A 21,959-nucleotide genomic window follows, 5' to 3' on the forward strand; every position below is an offset into this window, starting at 1 on the left:
ATAGTTTGAGTAGCTATTTTTGGTAATAATAAAATACAATTTTGACTTAGCAAGGGTCACCTCTCCACCGCCAGCATTTTTCTTTATTTTTGGTCAAACGCCATATTCAGCATTATTCCGATAGGGAAAAGATTGTATAAAACAGTGACGTCACGTCATCTATATCCTTTTTCCAATAGTTTAATGCCACATCATCATTTTCATCCTAAAAAATCAAATCCAAATGATTTGGAATTTAAGACGAAATTGTTGATATGGCATTAAACTATTGGAAATAAATAATATCCCTATTTTATACAATTCTTTGTGTATGGCGATATTGTTATGTTATTGCAATATATATATAGTCAAACTTTCTTTTGTCATTTATTCACTTTCCTTCCATTATTCATTCTTTAATCTTTGCCCTTCAATCTTATGCTTCAATGTTAATAAAATCGTAGCGAAATCTAGTTGAGTCCCTACATCTCTACTCCTGCTAGAATAATGACAGGGTTACTCTACCATACATATCATGGATTTCTTGTCTTATCTTCCAGCAATCCTTGGGATCCCTTTAGGACTATTGATGTTTTACTCCATATGGAGGAAAGGCATAAGTACAATGAGGGCAAATTACATGCCCCACAAGTATCAAGTGTCTTGCCCATCATAGGCCACATTCACCTACTTTGCTGCCCAACCAACCCTTGCTCGAACCCTTGCGGCTATGGTGGATAAATATGGACCTGTTTTCATGATCCGATTTGGCCTATTCCCAACCCTTGTCCTTAGCAATTGTGAAATTGTTAAAGAATGTTTAACCTCTAATGACCAAGTCTTAGCCACTTGCCCAGGATCAAATGCAGAAAAGTACCTCGCTTATGACCACGCAGGCTTTGGGTTTGCTCCCCATAAACCATTTTGGCGTGAGATGCATAAGTTTACTGTGGTTCAACTTCTGTCTACCCATAAGTTAGCAAGGCTAAATCATGTTAGGGTGTCGGAGGTGACTGCGTTGATGAAGGATTCGTACTCCTTTTGCAAGAAAAAGGAGCAGGCCATCTTAATGTGTGGAAGCTTAAAGTTAAACATGATTCTAAGATTAGTTACAGGGAAGAGATATTTCTCTAATGCTAAGGTGAAGACGACAAGGAAACGAATCTTGTAATGAAGGTTTACAAATAGTTCTCATATTTGATGGGTGTTAATGCGATTTTAGAAGCAGTTTTGTTTCTGAAATGGATGGATAATTGGAGCTGGCAAGTCAAATCCATGAAGCATGCTTCTAAAGAGGTGAGTACTCTTATGAAACTTGGGTTGATGAACATCTAGTAAATAGGGCTAAAGCTGGACCAAACGACGACCAAGATTTCATTGACGTCATGTTGTCTACAATGAAGGATGATATCATGTGCGGCCACCCGCGCGAGAAGGTTATCTAGGCAACTACAACGGTATGCTTTGTGTTTTAATATTTTCGTTAATTGGCTATCATTTATCAAGGTATGTTATAAAATATCAATTCAATATTGAATTTGTTAAACTTTGGCTTGTAATGCAACAACAGAGAAGCATTGAAGCTCAACCAGTACAGCAAAAACATTTTGTTCATATGTAACTAGCTTTAGTTTTTATGTAATTTGTATTTAAAGTTAGCAAGACTAATTGATGATTTGAAGGAATTCTAATGTGATGTACTAGCTTATATGTCAGCTACAGTTTGTGTGTAGTTCAAGCTTTGTTTTAGTCAAGTAATTAGTGGAAGTAGTTATGTATTAGGAAACTGTCATGTAATATACTTGTCTTTATCTGAATGAAATTTGAATATGAAATTAGTTTTTGAGGTTTCATTTTTATTCAATTCTCTTTGCATCCATTTTTTTAGCTTATTTTCTCATTTGTTTTGCTGAAAAACACCAACAAATAGTATACAGAGCCTGTCATCTTTGAGGGCCTTTGTTGTTGGTAGCTATTTTCTATAAAAAAACCTTGAAGAAAAAGGAACTGAAACTGTTGTTTTTATTTTTGTTGAAAGATGAGCTTTACACCGCCACCACCACCACCACCACCACCACTTGTCCTTACTGGTGAAAACTACCACATTTGGGTAGTAAAGATGAAGACTTACCTCCAAGCACATGACTTGTGAAATGTGGTGGAGAATGACACCGAACTAGCTCCATTGAGGGTCAATCCCACTATTGTACAAATCAAACAACATAGTGAAGAGTGTGCTAAGAAACACAAAGCAATGACATGCTTACAAAATGGAGTGTCTGATGTGATTTTCACTCGGATAATTGGCCTGTGACACTACAAAGCAAGCTTGGGAGGAGTTAAAGGAAGAGTTTCTAGGGTCAGACAAAACCAAGCAGCAATAACTGATCAACCTCAAGCCATGGTTTCTTGGAGAAGATTTTGAGAACTTGAAGATGAGAGGGTCTGAAACCATCAAGCAGTACTCTGATAGAATAATGATCACAGTCAACAACATCAGGCTCCTTGGAGATGATTTCAGTGAGAGCAGAGTTGTTGAGAAGGTCATTACAACCCTTCTTGAAAATTTTGAGTAAAAAATCTCCTCAATGGAGGATTTGAGAGACTTATCAACCATTTTATTATCTTAGTTGATAAATGCTCTGTATGCACTAGAGCAAAGAAGGACCAACAGGTTGGAGGAGTATCCTGGAGGAGCTTTCCAAGCAAAAGCCAAAGAAAGCTCAGGTCCAAGCTACAAATGAAAGAAACCATGGCTTAACAAGAGGGAGAAACCAAAGAAGGATGATGGGAAGAAAAAGTTCCCACTATGCATTCATTGCAAAAAGTCTACACATTTGGAGAGGTACTGCTGGTACAGGCCTGATATTCAGTGTAGGAGCTGCAAGTAGTTTGGTCACATTGAAAAGTGTGCGAGAATAAAGGAAAGGCACAAACTCAGCATTAGAATCATGCTCAGACTGCTAAGGGTATTCAAGTTCAGGAGGAGCATGTTTTCACTGCATCCTGTTTTGCAACTTCAAGCAAAGTCAAAAGAGACTGATTAGTAGACAGTGGCTGCCCTCATCACATGGCATCAGAAGAAGTGTTATTCAAAGATATTGGTAGAAGCTTTGTTTCCAAAGTCAGGATTGGAGATGGAAACCTTACTGAGGCAAGAGTTTGAGGCAATGTTGTGATCAATACAAATTCAGGTAACAAAACAATTTCTGATGTCTTTTTTGTACCTCATATAGACCAAAATTTACTTAGTGTTGGTTAGTTAATAGAGAAGGGTTATTAACTTGTTTTAAAGAAAGCTTATACTAGTCTTGCTGATAAAACTAGTTTATGGCATAAATGATTAGACCATGTCAATTATAGATCACTTGGTTTGCTACACAAATTCAATCTGGTTGAAGAAATGTCTAAGGTTGAAGTCAAAGATAGAGATTGTGAAATTTGTCAGCCTAGGAAGAAAGTGAAACAGTCATTTCCAGTTAACAAGGCATAGAAGGCTAGATATAAACTTTAATTGGTCCATATTGACATTTTTGAGCCAATGAAGACCTATTCTTTGAATGACAGCAGATACTTTGTGTTGTTTATAGATGATTATACAAGGTTCTGTTGGGTCAATTTTCTGAAAAAAAGTCAGAAGTACCTGAAGTATTTAGCAAGTTCAAAGCCTTAGCTGAGAATCAATCAGGTTGCAAGATTAAGGCCTTAAGATCAGACAATGGCACTGAGTACCTGTTAGATAGGTTTCAGAAGCTTTGTGAGCAGCCTGGAATTCAACATCAGATAACAACAATCTATATTACTCAGTAAAATGGAGTTAGTGAAAGAAAGAATCAAACAGTATTTGACATGGCAAGTGGTCTACTGTTTGAAAGTAAATTACCAAGCAAGTTTTGGGCTGAGGCTGTGAACACTTCAATGTACTTGTTTAATAGATTACCAACCAACGCTATCAAAGAAAAACTCTTTTTGAAGTCTGGTTTGGACTTAAGCCAACAGTCTCACATCTAAAGGTGTTTGGCTGTGTCTTCTATACACTTATCCCAACTGAGAAAAGAACTAAACTGGAGAAAAGACATGTGCCAGGGATCTTTGTTGGTTACAACAACACAAAGAAAGGCTATAGAGTCTTTGATCCCTCCACCAAAAGGATTATGGTGAGCAGAGATGTGAAATTTGATGAAGAAAGTGTATGGAAATGGAATGGTGCAAATGTAAGCTTGTGTGAATAAGATCAGCAAGATACTGATCTACAACCAGCTAAAGAAAAAGAGGTAATTGGTGATGATTTTTATGATGTACATGTGATAGGCACAAGAACCATCACTGACATCTATCAAAGATGTGATGTGGCAATACTGAAGCCTTCGTAAAAAAAAGTGTTGGAAAAGAACCACGGAAGCTAAAATGGAGATGATACAAAAGAACAATACTTGGAATTGGTTGATAGACCAGACTAGAAAAGAGTTATTGGTGTGAAATGGGTGTTTAGGGTCAAATACAATGCCGATGGGTCTCCAAAAAAACATAAGGAAAGACTTGTGGTAAAGGGATACAACCAGCAATATGGCATTGACTTCCTAGAAACTTTTTCCCCTATTGCAAGGTTAGATACAATAAGGCTTCGGTTTCCCTTTGCTGCACAAAAGAAGTGGAGAGTGCATCAGTTGGATGTTAAGTCTGCTTTCCTGAATGGATACCTTAAGGAAGGAATTTTCATTGAACAACCAGAAGGGTTCAAAGTTCCTAATGAAGAGGCCTTGTATGGTTTAAAGCAGGAACCAAGGGCCTAGTATGACAGAGTTGATACATATCTATCCAGGCTCGGGTTTGAGAAGAGTAATAGTGAGCCTACTCTCTATGTGAAGAAATCAGAGAATGAAACCCTACTGATTGTGTCATTTTATGTGCATGATTTGTTGGTAACTGGAAGCAAGTGGGAGCTGATTGAAGAGTTTAAAATGCAAATGCAAGATGTTTTTGAAATGACTGACTTCGGAGAAATGACTTACTTTCTTGGCATGGAAGTGAATCAAACTAATCGTGCCATCTCTATAAGTCAGTAGGCCTTTTCCTTGAAGATCTGAAACAAATTTTGCAAGTCAAATTGCAAAATAATTAGCACACCAGTGGCTCAAGGTAATAAACTAACCAGCAATGGCAACCATGAAAGAGTTGATGAGAAAGAGTATAGAAGCCTTGTAGGTTGTCTGCTTTACTTGACAACTACTTGGCTTGATATCATGTTTGTTGTTAGTCTTCTTTCTAGATTCATGCATTGCTGTGATGTTGTTCATTTTAAGGTAGCCAAAAGAGTTCTTACATATGTGAAAGGTACTTTAGATTATAGAGTGAAATTTGAGAATGCAAAAGAACTCAAGTTGATAGGATATTCTGATAGTGATTGGGCAGGATCCATGGATGAAATGAAGAGCACATTCGGGTGGAGTTTGAAGAAACAACAAACTATTGCTCAATCCACAGCAAAAGTAGAGTACATTGTAGCTGCTGCAGCTGTTAATCATGCCATTTAGCTTAGGAAAATTTTATGTGATTTGAATGAAGATCAAGTTGAAGCTACTGATATTAGAGTTGACAATTAGTCCGTTACTGCCATGGCTAAAAATCCAATATTTCATGGCAAAACCAAGCATTTTAAGATTAAATTTCATATTGTTAGAGAGGTTGAACAATCAAGAGAAATTAATCTGATTCATTTCAGCTCAGAAAACCAATTTTCTAATATTCTAACTAAGCCTTTCAGTGCTACAAGATTTGAGAAATTAAGAAGAAGTATTGGTGTTTGTTGTATACTGTCCAAGGAGGAGTGTTAAACTTTGTCCTGCAATACAACAGTAGAGAAGCATTGAAGCTCATCCAGTACAACAGCAACATTTTGTTCATATGTAACTAGCTTTAGTTTTTATGTAATTTGTATTTAAAGTTAGTAAGAGTAATTGATGATTTGAATGGTTTCCAATGTGATGTAATAACTGATATGTCAGCTACATTTTGTGTGTAATTCAAGCTTTGCTTTAGTCAAGTAATTAGTGGGAGTAGTTATGTATTAGGAAACTGTCATGTAATATACTTGTCTTTATCTTAATGAAATTTGAATATGAAATCAGTTTTAGAGCTTTTATTTTTATTCAATTCTGTTTGCATCCATTTTTTTTAGCTTCTTTTCTTCTTTGTTATGCTGAAAAACACAAGTAAATGGTATACACAACCTGCCATCTTTAAGTGCCTTTGTTGTTGATAGCTGTTTTCTGTAAAAAAACCTTGAAGAAAAAGGACTAGAAGCTGTTGTTTTTATTGTTGCTGAAAGATGAGCTTGACACCACCACCACCACTTGTCTTTACTGGTGAAAACTACCACATTTGGGTAGTAAAGATGAAGACTTACCTCCAAGCACATGACTTGTGGAATGTGGGGGAGAATGACACCAAACTAGCTCCACTCAGTGCCAATCCCACTATTGCACAAATCAGACAACATGGTGAAGAGTGTGCTAAGAAGCACAAAGCAATGACATGCTTACAAAATGGAGTGTCTGATGTGATTTTCACTCGAAATGGCATGTGACACTCCAAAGCAAGCTTGGAGGAGCTAAAGGAAGGGTTCTTGGGGTTAGACAAAACCAAGCAGTAGCAGCTGATCAACCTCAAAAAGGATTTTGAGAACTTGAATATGAGAGAACCTGAAACCATCAAGCAATACTTTGATAGAATAATGGCCACAATCAACATCATCAGACTCCTTGGAGATGATTTCAGTGACAGCAGAGTCGTTGAGAAGGTCATTACAATCCTTCTTGAAAAATTTGAGTAAAAAATCTCCTCTTTGGAGGACTCAAGAGACTTATCAACCATTTCATTGTCTAAGCTGATAATGCTCTGTATGTCCTAGAGCAAAGAAGGACCAATAGGCTGGAAGAGTATCCTGAAGGAGCTTTCCAAGCAAAGGCTAAAGAAAGCTCAGGTCCGAGCTACAAAGGAAAGAAACCATGGCTTGACAAGAGGGAGAAACCAAAGAGGGATGTTGGGTAGAAAAAGTTCCCACTATGAATTCATTGCAAAAAGTCCACACATTTGGAGAGGTACTACTGGTACAGGCCTAATATTCAGTGTAGGAGCCGTAAGCAGTTTGGTCACATTGAAAAGTGTGCGAGAACAAAGGAAGGGCACAAAATCAGCATCAGAATCAAGCTCAAGCTGCTGAGGATATTCATGTTCAGGAGGAGCTTATTTTCACTGCATCCTATTTTGCAACTTCAAGCAAAGGCAGAAGAGACTAGTTAGTAGAAAGTGGCTGCACTCATCACATGGTATCAGAAGAAGGATTATTCAAATATCTTGACAAAAGCTTTGTTTCCAAAGTCAGGATTGGTGATGGAAACCTTATTGAGGAAAAAGGTAGAGGCAATGTTGTGATCAACACAAAGTCAGGTAACAAAACAATTTCTGATGTCCTTTTTATACCTGATATAGACAAAAATGTACTTAGTGTTGGTCAGTTAATAGTAAAGGGTTATTCACTTGTTTTCAAGAATAACTCCTCTGTTGTTGACGACACATTTGGTTAAAAACTAGTCACAGTAGCCATGACTAAGAGATATTTATTGCTGGATGTGAATCGACTGGAAAAGAAAGCCTATACTAGTCTTGCTGATAAACCTAGTTTATGGCATAAAAGGTTAGGTCATGTCAATTATAGATCACTTGGTTTGTTGCACAAATTCAATCTGGTTGAAGACATGTCCAAGGTTGAAGTCAAAGACAGAGTTTGTGAAATTTTTCAGCTTGGGAAGCAAGTGAGGCTGCCATTTCCAGGTAACAAGGCATGGAGGGCTTGAGACAAACTTCAATTGGTCCATGTTGACATGTTTGGGCCAATGAAGACCTCTTCTTTGAATGACAGCAGGTAGTTTGTGTTGTTTATAGATGATTATACAAGGTTCTGCTAGGTCAATTTTTTGAAAAAAAAAGTCAGATGTACTTGAAGTATTTAGCAAGTTCAAAGCCTTAGCTGAGAATCAATTAGGTTGCAAGATTAAGGCCTTGAGATCAGACAATGGCACTGAGTACCTGTCAGATAGGTTTCAGAAGATTTGTGAGCAGGCTGGAATACAACATAAGTTAACAACAATCTATACTCTTCAGTAAAATCAAGTTAGTGAAAAAAAGAATCAAACAGTATTTGACAGGGCAAGATGCCTACTGTTTGAAAGCAAATTACCAAGCAAGTTTTGGGCTGAAGTTATGAACACTTCAATGTACCTGCTTAACAGATTACCAACCAATGTTATCAAAGAAAAACTCTTTTTCAAGCCTGGTTTGGACTTAAGGCAACAGTCTCACATCTAAAGTGTTTGGCTGTGCCTGCTATTGGTGTGAAGTGGGTGTTGAGGGTCAAATACAATGTTGATGGGTCTCTAAAAAAATACAAGGCAAGACTTGTGGTGAAGGGATGACTTCCTAGAAATTTTTGCCCCTGTTTCAAAGTTAGATACAATAAGGTTTCTGTTTGCCTTAGCTGCACAAAAGAAGTGGAGAGTACATCAGTTGGATGTTAAGTCTGCTTTCCTAAATGGCTTCCTTAAGGAAAAAATTTTCATTGAACAACTAGAAGGGTTCAAAGTTCCTGATGAGGAGGATAAAGTCTACAAGCTGAAAAAGGCCTTGTATGGTCTAAAGCAGGCACCAAGGGCCTAGTATGACAGAGTTGATGCATATCTGTCTAGGCTTGGGTTTTAGAAGAGCATCAGTGAGCCTGCTCTCTATGTGAAGAAATCAGAGAATGAAACCCTACTGATTGTGTCATTTTATGTACATGATTTGTTGGTAAGTGCAAGCAAGGAGGAGCTGATTTAAGAGTTTAAAATGCAAATGCAAGATGTTTTTGAAATGATTGACTTAGAAGAAATGACTTACTTTCTTGGCATGTAAGTGAGTTAAATTGATCATGCCATTTTCATAAGTCAACAGGCCTTTGCCTTGAAGATCTTAAACAAATTTTGCATGTCAAATTGTAAAATAGTTAGCACACAAGTGGCTCAAGGTAAGAAACTAACCAACAATGGCACCCATGACAAAGTTGATGAGAAAGAGTATAGAAGCCTTTTAGGTTGTCTACTTTACTTGACAACTAAGAGGCCTGATATCATGTTTGTTGTTAGTCTTCTTTCTAGATTCATGCATTGTTGTGATGTTGTTCATTTTAAGGCATCCAAAAGAGTTCTTAGACATGTGAAAGGTACTCTGGATTATGGAGTGAAATTTGAGAATGCAAAAGAACTAAAGTTGATAAGGTATTCAGATAGTGATTGGGCAAGATCTATGGATGACATGACGAGTACATCCGATTGGAGTTCAAAGAAACAACAAACTATTGCTCAATCCACAGCAGAAGCAGAGTACATTGCAGTAGCTATTGCTGTTAATCATGTCAGTTGGCTTAGGAAACTTTTATGTGATTTGAATGAAGATCAAGCTGAAGCTATGAGATTAGAGTTTACAATCACGCAACTGTTGCCGTGGACAAAAATCTAATATTTCATGGAAAAGCCAAGCATTTTAAGATTAAATTTCATTTTATTAGAGAGGCTGAACAATCAAATGAAGTTAATCTGATTCATTGCAGCTCAGAAAACCAATTTACTGATATTCTAACTAAATCTCTCAATGCTACAAGATATGAGAACTTAAGAAGAAGTATTGGTGTTTGTTGCATACAGTCCAAGGAGGAGTGTTGAACTTTGGCTTGCAATGCAACAGCAGAGAAGCATTGAAGCACAACCAGTATAGCAACAACATTTTGTTCATATGTAACTAGCTTTAGTTTTTATGTAATTTGTATTTAGAGTGAATAAGATGAATTGATGATTTGAATGATTTCCAATGTGATGTAATAGCTGATATGCTAGTTGCATTTTGTGTGTAATTCAAGCTTTGTTTTAGTCAAGTAATTAGTGGGAGTAGTTATGTATTAGGAAACTGTCATGTAATATACTTGTCGTTATCTTAATGAAATTTGAATATGAAACCAGTTTTTGGTGTTTCATTTTTATTCAGTTCTCTTTGCATCTATTTTTTTAGTTTCTTTTCTTCATTGTTTTGTTGAAAAACACCAACAAATGGTATACAAGGTCTGTCATCTTTGAGGGCCATTGTTGTTGGTAGCTGTTTTCTACAAAAAAAACTTTAAAGGAAAATGAACTGAAGCTGTTGTTTTTATTGTTGCTGAAAGATGAGCTTTACACAACCACCACCACCACCACCACTTGTCTTTTACTGGTGACAACTACCATATTTTGGTAGTAAAATTGAAGACTTACCTCCAAGCACATGACTTGTGGAATGTGGTGGAGAATGAGACCGAACTAGCTTCACTGAGGGCCAATCCCACTATTGCACAAATCAGACAACATAGTGAAGAGTGTGCTAAGAAGCACAAAATAATGACATGCCTACAAAATGGAGTGTTTGATGTGATTTTCTCTCGGATAATGGCCTATAGTACTCCAAAGCAAGCTTGGGAGGAGCTAAAGGAAGAGTTCTTGGGGTCAGACAAAACTAGGCAGTAGCAGCTGATCAACCTCAAGAGGGATTTTGAGAACTTGAATATGAGAGAATCTGAAACCATCAAGCAGTACTCTAATAGAATAATGGCCACAGTCAACAACATCAGGCTCCTTGGAGATGATTCAGTGAGAGCAGAGTTGTTAAAAAGGTCATTACAACCCTTCCTGAGAAATTTGAGTTAAAAATCTCCTCATTGGAGGATTCGAGAAACTTATCAACTATTTCATTGTCTGAGTTGATAAATCCTCTTTATGCACTAGAGCAGAGAATGACCAACAGGCTGGAAGAACATCCGAAGGAGCTTTCCAAGCAAAATTCAAAGAAAGCTCAGGTCCGAGCTATAAAGGAAAGCAACCATGGCTTGACAAGAGGGAGAAACCAATGAGGGACGCTGGGAAGAAAATTTTCTCACCATGCATTCATTGCAAAAAGTCCACACATTTGGAGAGGTACTGCTGGTACAAGCCTGATATTTAGTGCAGGAGCTGCAAGCAGTTTGGTTACATTGAAAGTGTCCGAGAACAAAGGAAGGGCACAAACTCAGCATCAGAATTAAGCTCAGGCTGCTAAGGATATTCAAGTTCAAGAGGAGCATGTTTTCACTGCATCCTGTTTTGCAACTTCAAGCAAAGTCAAAAGAGACTAATTAGTAAGATAGTGGCTGCACTCATCACATGGCATTAGAAGAAGGGTTATTCAAATATCTCGATAGAAGCTTTGTTTCTAAATTCAGGATTGGAGATGGAAACCTTATTGAGGCCAGAGGTAGAGGCAATATTGTGATCAACACAAAGTCAAGTAACAAAACAATTTTCGATGTCCTTTTTTGTACCTAATATAGGCCAAAATTTGCTTAGTGTTGGTCAGTTAATAGAAAAGGGTTATTCACTTGTTTTCAATAATAACTCATGTGTTATTGAGGACACATTTGGTCAAAAACTAGTCACAGTAGCCATGACTAAGAGATGCTTCTTGCTACATGTGAATCAACTGGAAAAGAAAGCCTATACTAGTCTTGCTAATAAAGCTAGTTTATGGCATAAAAGGTTAGGCCATGTCAATTATAGATCACTTGGATTGCTACACAAATTCAATCTGGTTGAAGACATGTCCAAGGTTGAAGTCAAAGACAGAGTTTGTGAAATTTGTCAGCTTGTGAAGCAAGTGAGACTGCTATTTCCAGGTAACAAGGCATGAAGGGCTCGAGACAAACTTCAATTGGTCCATATTGACATTTCTTGGCCAATGAAGACCACTTATTTGAATGACAGCAGATACTTTGTGTTTTTTATAGATTATTATACAAGGTTTTACTGAGTCAATTTTTTGAAAAAAAAAAAGTCAGAAGTACCTGAAATATTTAGCAAGTTCAAAGCCTTAGATGAGAATCAATCAGGTTGCAAGATTAAGGCCTTGAGATCAGACAATGGCACTGAATACCTGTCAGATAGGTTTTAGAAGCTTTGTGAGTAGGCTGGAATTCAACATCAGTTAACAACAATCCATACTCCTAGCAAAATGGAGTTAGTGAAAGAAAGAATCGAATAGTATTTGACATGGCAAGATGTCTACTGGTTGAATGCAAATTACTAAGCAAGTTTTGGGCTGAGGCTGTGAACACTTCAATGTACCTGCTTAACAGATTACCAACTAATACTATCAAAGAAAAAGTCCTTTTAAAGCCTGGTTTGGACTTAAGTCAACGTCTCACATCTAAAGGTGTTTGGCTGTGTCTGCTATACACTTATCCCAGCTAAGAAGAGAACCAAACTGGAGAAAAGACCTGTGACAGGGATCTTTGTTGGTTACAACAGCACAAAGAAAAGCTATAAAGTCTTTGATCCCTCCACCAAAAGGATTATGGTGAGCAGGGATGTGAAATTTGATGAAGAAAGTTTATGGAAATGGAATGGTGCAGATGTAAGCTTGTGTGAACAAGGTCAGCAAGATAGTGATCTGCAACCAGCTGAAGAAAAAGAGGTAATTGGTGATGATTTTGATGATGTACCTGTGAGAGGCACAAGAACCAGCACTGACATCTATCGAAGATGTGATGTGGCAATACTGGAGCCCTCAAGTTATGATGAAGCTGTTAAAGAAAAGTGTTGGAAAAGAACCATGAAAGCTAAAACGGAGATGATACAAAAGAACAATACTTGGGAATTGATTAACAGACCAGACCAAAAGAGAGTTATTGGTGTGAAATGGGTGTTTAGGGTCAAATACAATGCTGACGGGTCTCCAATAAAACGCAAGGCAAGACTTGTGGTGAAGGGATACAGCCAGAAGTATGGCATTGACTTCCTAGAAAGCTTCGCCCCTATTGCAAGGTTAGATACAATAAGGCTTCGGTTTGCCTTGGCTGTACAAAAGAACCGGATAGTGCATCAGTTGGATGTTAAGTTGATACGAGTCACAAAGGCCCAACCCAAGCTCAAGAATGTGATGGGCTCAAATTACCACAAGGCCAAATAACGAGGTCAAAGGCCAGACAAATGCGTTCCAAACTAAATGGGACCATTCAGGAATTTGTTAGCAAGGCCTTAGATGCGTACACGAAAGAAAGAGAAAATCAAGATGCACTTTCTTGTTTTCAATAAAATCAAGAAACCGAATCTTGGCCCAATTTTGCTGTTTGGAGCGATTTCAAGAATCAAGAAAATCAAGATTTCAAATCTTAGAAATCTTGGCCCAAGAAACCGAATCTTGCAGCCAAAGCGCATTGGATCTCCGTTACGAACATCAACGAACCAATTTCGGTAGGAGATGGACTACAAGCCCAAGTTCTTGAAGGCAAGGCCCAATAAGATGATTCCAAGCCCAACCAAGAAGTCAAACCATACTTAGTTGAAAATCAAGCCAAATTATTAAAGTGGCCCAATTTGTAAAAGATTTTAATTGTTTAAATATCTAGTTTAATTTTTAGACTCTAGGATTATTATATGTCAAAATTCAGTCCAAGCAGCCCATTAAAATGCCTTGGCCGAATTTCCCTCTTAATTTATTAATTAGGTTTTTTTTTAAGTTTTCCTAATGAGATTAGGAAATAGATAGAAGGCTTATTAATAGGCATGGCCGGCCACCCTATTGAACACATTACAATACATTAAAATTTCAGATTTTACTGAGTAGAAATTCTCTTTGAGTTTTCTCCAAGAATTCTCTCTTGAGTTTTCTTTAGAAGTAGTTTTAACAATATTTTTGATTGCGGGAGCCATCTTCAGTCTTCTTCTTGCCATTGATCTTTATTGGAGGGGAGATTAGAGCCGTTTGAAGGGAGTTGTGAAATCTTTCGGGATTTCAAGGCTTCTTAGGACTTTATCTTTATTTTCTTGCTGTTCAATCTCTTTTTAATTTCTGCTTGTGTCGATTTCATTATCTAACTTGTTTAAGATTTCTTGTTGCATTTCCAGCCTTCCTCAACATTAAAGAAACTGATCGGCACCCTTCTTGGAAGCAAGAATCGATCATTGATTCATCTTTTCCATTGATCTTGCCGTCTATTCATCACAATTCTGATTAAATTCGGTTTGCTGGAATTTGGAGTTTGATTTGCTATTTTGGATGTTAATCTTTTCAGATTCGGCTTGGAAAGTTCATAAACGTCCTTGATTATCGAAGATCGTTCTTAATCCATAATTTCCTTCTTTCTTGCTACACGATTCCTCACTCTAATTCAATTTTCATTTTTTTTTTGTGATCTACTGAATTAATTTTCTGTTTTGGTTCAATTGACAGAATGGGCTGAATTGGAGACTTCTTTGAAGCTTATTCACGTGTTTTTGACTTCCGAATTCCCTAATAATAAGTGTTTCGATTCTTGGTTTACTCTTTGCTGATTTAGAGTTTTTATTTCAGATCTGGAAATTCTAAGATTTGATCTTTCTGCTTCGTTTCAGATCCAAGTGTTTAGCCTTCTTTGTAGGAGTTTCGCGTGACTTGACAACTCGATCTTGGTCCGCACGCAACTCTCTATCATTTGGTATCAGATTTTGGGCGTTTTGGGTATTCTTGGTTGATTTCTAAACTGATCTCTTTTTTTTAAACAACAAACAGTAGTTTTACCCAGAAAATTTTTTGGAAAAAAATTCATTCGAATGGGTAAACATTTTCCGATTGATTTGAAATTTTACATGCATATTTGTGGCACTGAGATTGAATATAAAAAATATTTCCCGCAAAAAAAACAGTCAAAATGTCAAAAAAATTTGAAAAAGACAAAATCCAATAAAAATTAAAAAAAATATTCAGCGGGTTGAGTTTTGTGCCCAAAATTTCCAGATCAAAAATTCAATATTTAAGGACATTCCAAATTTAATTTCGTGATTTTTGGAGATCGGGAACACCTCAAACGAAGTTGTCAAGTTACTCCGCAGTTTTTCGGGTTTTTAGATTTCAGCAATTTTTATTGATTCTTAGCTGTAGGTGTTCATTTGTTTTGATTTTATTCTTCCTTTACACTATCTAACACCTTCTTGTTTCTTGTGTTAGTAGGATTTAAAGTGTGCACAATTCTTCCTCTGTGCAACACAATTCAATTGATGTCTCGTCAGTTTTTGAACTCCTAGCGCAATTAGGATTCTTTGGTAGTTTCGGTTCATACACTTTCTAATTGATTGATATAGATTCTACTAAATAACTCACAAGACTGAATTCTACCTCTTTGAGAATTTGATTTTCCTTTTTGAGTGATTAACGGTGAGATTTGCTAATTTTCCCTTTTGAGTGTTGAGTGTTTGTTTTGCAGGTTTTTGAAAAAGGAAAAAAAAATGTCGAGAGTTGGTCAAGTTGATGATGACCATAATGATTTCCATGATAAATTTAAAAAGATCCAACAACAGTTAGACGAACGGGCTGCCTTACTTCGAACATTGAGTGCTACTATCAATGAGATGCGATTGGATCAAGAGCCTCAGTATCGAGGTCCAATTAAAGATGATGTGGATAACCAGCCTCGTGCTCATAGGCACGCTCCTAGACGTGTCCCTAGAACTGACTATGACGTTCATGATTGCGGACAACCCTCTTTGGCAAAACCAAAGAGTGGGCAGCAACGAGAACATCTCTTTCATACTCGCTGCCATATACAAGGTAAGGTTTGTAGAGTTATTATTGATGGTGAAAGTTGCTCGAACGTAGCCAACACGACGATGGTGGAAAAGCTTTGCTTAACCACTCCACGACCTTATCAACTACAAGGGCTTAGCAACGAAGGCCAATTTAAGGTCACTCAACAAGTGCGCATCGCCTTTTCTATCGGCAAGTATCAAGACGAAGTCGTGTGTGACGTAGTGCCTATTCAAGCCTACCATTTGTTGCTAGGAGAACCATGACAAAGGGATCGAAAGGTCACCCACGATGGTCGTACCAATAGGTATTCTTTCAAGCATCAAGGAAGGAAAATCACCTTAGTGCCGCTCACTCCGGAACAAGTCCATGAGGACCAAATCAAACTGAAAAATTCTGTTGTTAAAACAAGTGAGGAAAAAGAAAAAGGAGAAGAGAAAAATAAAAGTGAAAAAGAAGAAAATGAAAATGAAAAAGGCGAAAAGGAAAGCGAGAGAGAAACAAAAGAAAATGTGAATGAAGTGAGTGAAAAAGAGAGAGCTTAAACAAGGAATGAGTGAAGAAGAAGAGAGTGCTCAAACACAAAGGAGGAATATTTTTTCTAATCCCCATTTGAAATCGCCTTGTGATTTCTCTTTGTTTCAGGTTTGCAAGATTCCACCCATGGGCAGGTTCCAGCTTCATTACCATTCTACCGAGAGACGTTTTCAATTGATTGAACAAGGTAAAACTGATCCTCGTTTTCCCACCTCTAATGGTAAGCAAGGTGAAGTTTCTATATTCTCTAAACAACTTCATTCAACTCGTATTGATGACTTTGCTCATGACTTGAATTTTGAAAAGGTACTGTATGTTATTGTCGATAATTGCCATTCTTGGATTGATGACATTTTAATTTACTCAACAACATTAAATGATCATGTTTTCCATGTTAGAACGGTTTTAGACATTCTAAGAGCTGAAAAATTGTTTGACAACCTTGATAAATGCACATTTTGTTGTGATAAGCTAATATTTTTAGGTTTCATAATTAGTACTCAAGGTATTCATGTCGATGAGGACAAAGTTAAGGCAATCAAGGAGTGGCCAACTCCTAAATGGATAACTGAGGTGAGATCTTTCCATGGTTTAGCTAGTTTTTATAGACAATTTGTGAAAGATTTCTCCACTATTGCTGAGTTGGTGAAATCCTTACACGAGAAAGCTAGACAGCAAATAGCCAAAACAAATGACATCAACACCAACAAAGCAAACAAGAGGTGCAAACGGGTTGTCTTTGAACCCGGAGATTGGGTTTGGGTCCATATGAGGAAAGAACGATTTCCTACAAAAAGAAAGACCAAGTTGGACCCAAGGGGCCATGGGCCTTTCCAAGTACTCGAGCGGATCAACGATAATGCCTATAAAATAGATCTACCTAGTGAGTACAATGTAAGTTCTACTTTTAATGTGGCTGACTTGACCCCATTTGATTTTTCAGATTCAAGGACGAATCTTTTTGAGGAAGGGGAGAATGATACGAGTCACAAAGGCCCAACCCAAGCTCAAGAATGTGATGGGCTCAAATTACCATAAGGCCTAATAACGATGTCAAAGACCAGACAAATGCATTCCAAACTAAATGGGACCATTCAGGAATTTGTTAGCAAGGCTTTAGATGCATACACAAAAGAAAGAGAAAATCAAGATTCACTTTCTTGTTTTCAAGAAAATCAAGAAACTGAATCTTGGCCCAATTTTGCTGTTTGGAGCGATTTCAAGAATCAAGAAAATCAAGATTTCAAATCTTGGAAATCTTGATCCAAGAAACCAAATCTTACAGCCAAAGCGCATTGGATCTCCGTTACGAGCATCAACGAACCAATTTCGGTAGGAGATGGACTACAAGCCCAAGTTCTTGAAGGCAAGGCCCAATAAGATGATTCCAAGCCCAACCAAGAAATCAAACCATACTTAGTTGAAAATCAGGCCAAATTGCTGAAGTGGCCCAATTTGTAAAAGATTTTAATTGTTTAAATATCTAGTTTAATTTTTAGACTTTAGGATTATTATATGTCAAAATTCGGTCCAAGCAGCCCATTAAAATGCCTTGGCCGAATTTCCCTCTTAATTTATTAATTAGGTTTTTTTTAAGTTTTCCTAATGAGATTAGGAAATAGATAGAAGGTCTATTAATAGGCATGGTCGGCCACCCTATTGAACACATTACAATACATTAAAATTTCAGATTTTGCTGAGTAGAAATTCTCTTTGAGTTTTCTCCACGAATTCTCTCTTGAGTTTTCTTTAGAAGTAGTTTTAACAATCTTTTTGATTGTGGGAGCCATTTTCAGTCTTCTTCTTGCCATTGATCTTTATTGGAGGGGAGATTAGAGCCGTTTGAAAGGAGTTGTGAAATCTTTCGGGATTTCAAGGCTTCTTAGGACTTTATCTTTTATTTTCTTGCTGTTCGTTTTCCTTTTAATTCTTGTTTGTGGCCGATTTCATCATCTAACTTATTTACGGTTTCTTGTTGTGTTTCCAGCTTTCTTCAATATTAAAGAGGCTGATCGGCATTCTTTTGGCAGCAAGAACCATTCGTTCATTCATCTTTTCTATTGATCTTGTCGACTTTTCTTCTCAATTCTGATTAAATTCAGTTTGCTGGAATTTAGAGTTTGATTTGCTGTTTTGGAATTTAACCTTTTCAGATTCGGCTTGGAAAGTTCATAAACGTCCTTAATTATCGAAGATCATTCTTAATCCTTAATTTCCCTCTTTCTTGCTGCACGATTCCTCATTCTAATTCAATTTTCATTTCTTTTTATCTGCTGAATTAATTTTCTGTTTTGGTTCAATTGACAGAATCGGCTGAATTGGTGACTTCTTTGAAGCTTATTTACGAGTTCTTGACTTCCGAATTACTTAATAATAAGTGTTTTGATTCTTGGTTTATTTTCTGCTATTTTTGGGTTCTTTGATTTCAGATCTGGGAATTCTAAAAGTTAATCTTTCTACTTCGTTTCAGATCTGATCGTCTAGAGTTTTCGTAGGAGATTTCGCGTGACTTGGCAACTCAATCTTGGTCCACGCGCAACCCTCTATCATAAATCTGCTTTCTTGAATGGCTTTCTCATGCAAGAAATTTTCATTGAACAACCAGAAGGGTTCAAAGTTCCTGATGAAGAGGATAAAGTTTACAAGCTGAAAAATGCCTTGTATGGTCTAAAGCAGGAACCAAGGGCCTAGTATGACAGAGTTGATACATATTTGTCTAGGCTCGGGTTTGAGGAAAGCATCAGTGAGCCTACTCTCTATGTGAAGAAATCAGATAATGAAACCCTACTGATTGTGTCATTTTATGTGCATGATTTGTTGGTAATTGGAAGCAAGGGGGAGCTGATTGAAGAGTTTAAAATGCAAATGCAAGATGTTTTTGAAATAACTGACTTAGGAGAAATGGCTTACTTTCTTGGCATGGAAGTGAATCAAACTGATCATGCCATCTTCATAAGTCAGCAGGCCTTTGCCTTGAAGATCTGAAACAAATTTTGCTTGTCAAATGTTAAAACAGTTAGCACACCAATGGCTCAAGGTAAGAAACTAAACAGCAATGGCAACCATGAAAGATTTGATGAGGAAGAGTATAGAAGCCTTGTAGGTTGTCTGCTTTACTTGACAACTACTAGGCCTGATATCATGTTTGTTGTTAGTCTTCTTTCTAGTTTCATGCATTGATGTGATGTTGTTCATTTTAAGGCAGCCAAAAGAGTTCTTAGATATGTGAAAGGTACTTTGGATTATGGAGTGAAATTTGAGAATGCAAAAGAACTCAAGTTGATAGGGTATTCTGATAGTGATTGGGCAGGAACCATGGATGACATGAAGAGTACATCTAGTTATTTCTTCAGTTTAGGCTCAAGGGTTTTTTGTTGGAGCTCAAAGAAACAACAAACTGTTGCTCAATCCACAGCAGAAGCAAAGAACATTGCAGCTGCTGTAGCTGTTAATCAAGCCATTTGGCTTAGGAAACTTTTATGTGATTTGAATGAAGATCAAGTTGAAGCTACTAAGATTAGAGTTGACAATCAGTCAGCTATTGCCATGGCCAAAAATCTAATATTTCAAGGCAAAACAAAGCAATTTAAGATTAAATTTCTTTTTGTTAGAGAGGCTGAACAATCAAATGAAGTTAATCTGATTCATTGCAGCTCAGAAAACCAATTTGCTGATATTCTAACTAAGTCTCGCAGTGCTACAAGAGTTGAGAACTTAAGAAGAAGTATTGTTGTTTGTAGCATACAATCCAAGGAGAAGTGTTGAACTTTGGCCTGCAATACAACAGGAGAGAAGCATTGAAGCTCAACCAGTACAGCAGCAACATTTTGTTCATATGTAACTAGCTTTAGTTTTTATGTAATTTGTATTTAAAGTTAGTAATATTAGTTGGTGATTTGAATGATTTCCAATGTGATGTAATAGCTTATATATCAGCTACATTTTGTGTGTAATTCAAGCATTGTTTTAGTCAAGTAATTAGTGGGAGCAGTTATGTATTAGGAAACTGTCATGTAATATACTTGTCTTTATCTTAATGAAATTTTAATATGAAATCAATTTTTGAGGTTTCATTTTTATTCAATTCTCTTTGCATTCGTTTAGCTTCTTTTCTCCTTTGTTTGCTGAAAAACACCAACAGAATTACATACATAGCCTTTAAATTCAAGTTGGTCCTCTCTACTAATTGTTTATTAGTTTTAGGTAATTGGATGGTTAACTCTTTTTTTTTTATTGGCTATTGTTTTGCCTAATGCTTCTTCGGAGTTTGTCAAATTTATTGTTATCCCACATTGGTTATATTCAAGATGTGTTTCTTAACTAATTGTTAATTGATTGGGTAAACTACATTACTAATCATTAAAGTAAGGGTAAATTTTAGTTTTGTCACTTAACTAGAAAAATTATAATTTGGTCACTAAATAATTTAAAGTTTTCATTTAAGTCACTGAATCATTCAAAAGTTTTTTTATTTCAGAAAAAGTTTTGCCAAAGAGTTTCAAGCGACGATTTGACAATCGGTACAGTGGATCAGTACCAATCATGAGTAGAAGAGCACACCTTGGATCCCAGTCAATTTAACAATCAGTGTCGGAGATGGGAGAAAAATGCTATTTGAATTTTGGTTTACTAATTCGTGATATCCAAAAATATTTCATGAAAAAAAAAATTAAACTGTAGAAGAGAAGTGGAAAGATAACTTTTGATTGGCGCAGGCATGACGAACAAAGAAAGCTATATAACATTAATTTTAACAACTCAGCGACTTAAATGAAAACTTTTAAATAATTTAATGACCAAATTGTAATTTTTTTTAATTTAGTGACTAATTGTGTAATTTAAAGGTAGTTGGCTTTTTATTTATCAAAACATGTTTGAAAAATTAAGAATCTGGATTTCATATATAAATTATCACACTGATCTCGATTTATGTCTTACTTATTTTAGACTTTAATCGCAGCAGCAAGTGACAGCACATCCGTAACAATGACATGGATTTTAGCCAACTTGATGAACAACAAACATGCCTTGAAGCGTGACAACAAGAACTAGACCTCGAAATCGGTCGAGATAGATGGGTGCAAGATTCTGATATCGAGAAATTGGTATATCTCAAGGCCATCATTAAGGAAACATTTCGTCTATATCCAGCAGCCCCTATATCAGTTCCTCACGAGGCAATGGAAGACTGTCGTGCTAGTGGCTACCACATCCCTAAGGGCACTCGTTTATTTGTTAACTTATGGAAGTTGCATCGAGACCCACGAGTGTGGTCGATCCCTGAGGAATTTCAGCCTTAAAGATTTCTTAGAAGTCATGAAAAAGTGGACATTTTGGGACAAATTTTCGAGCTTCCATTCTGTTCCGGTGGACGGTCTTGCCCCGGGATGACTCTGGCATTGCAACTGACACACTTAACGATTGCTCGCCTGCTTCAAGGATTTGACTTAACTACACCTTTCAATGCCCCAGTAGATATCAGCGAAGGAACAGGTGCTGTCATGCCCAAGACAACTCTTCAACTTGTCCTTACTCCTCGCCTTCCTCGTCATCTTTATCGACTCGAAATGTAGCAGTGGTAATTCAATGATTAATGTAAATTTTGAATAAAGATGGCCACTGTTTGTCTGTTGACTTACAAATCTCTTTATTTTTAGCAGCTATGGTTTGAAAAATAAGCACATTTGGTTTAAAAATTAGATTGCTATAGTTGAGTGCAGCCTTTGATGACCAAGTCTATTTACATCTAATGAATAAAGTGTGTGCATTGAGTTTGGCAGCAAAGTTTGCCT

The 21,959-nt window shown here is 36.8% G+C and overlaps 1 pseudogene; it reads left to right on the forward strand.

Moving 5' to 3' along the window:
- Positions 1-514: 514 nt before the first annotated feature.
- LOC105799412 (cytochrome P450 CYP82D47-like) lies at positions 515-21,890 on the forward strand (annotated as a pseudogene).
- Positions 21,891-21,959: the final 69 nt, after the last annotated feature.

The sequence above is a fragment of the Gossypium raimondii genome, chromosome 7, assembly GCF_025698545.1.
Source record: "Gossypium raimondii isolate GPD5lz chromosome 7, ASM2569854v1, whole genome shotgun sequence".
Taxonomy (NCBI): domain Eukaryota; kingdom Viridiplantae; phylum Streptophyta; class Magnoliopsida; order Malvales; family Malvaceae; genus Gossypium; species Gossypium raimondii.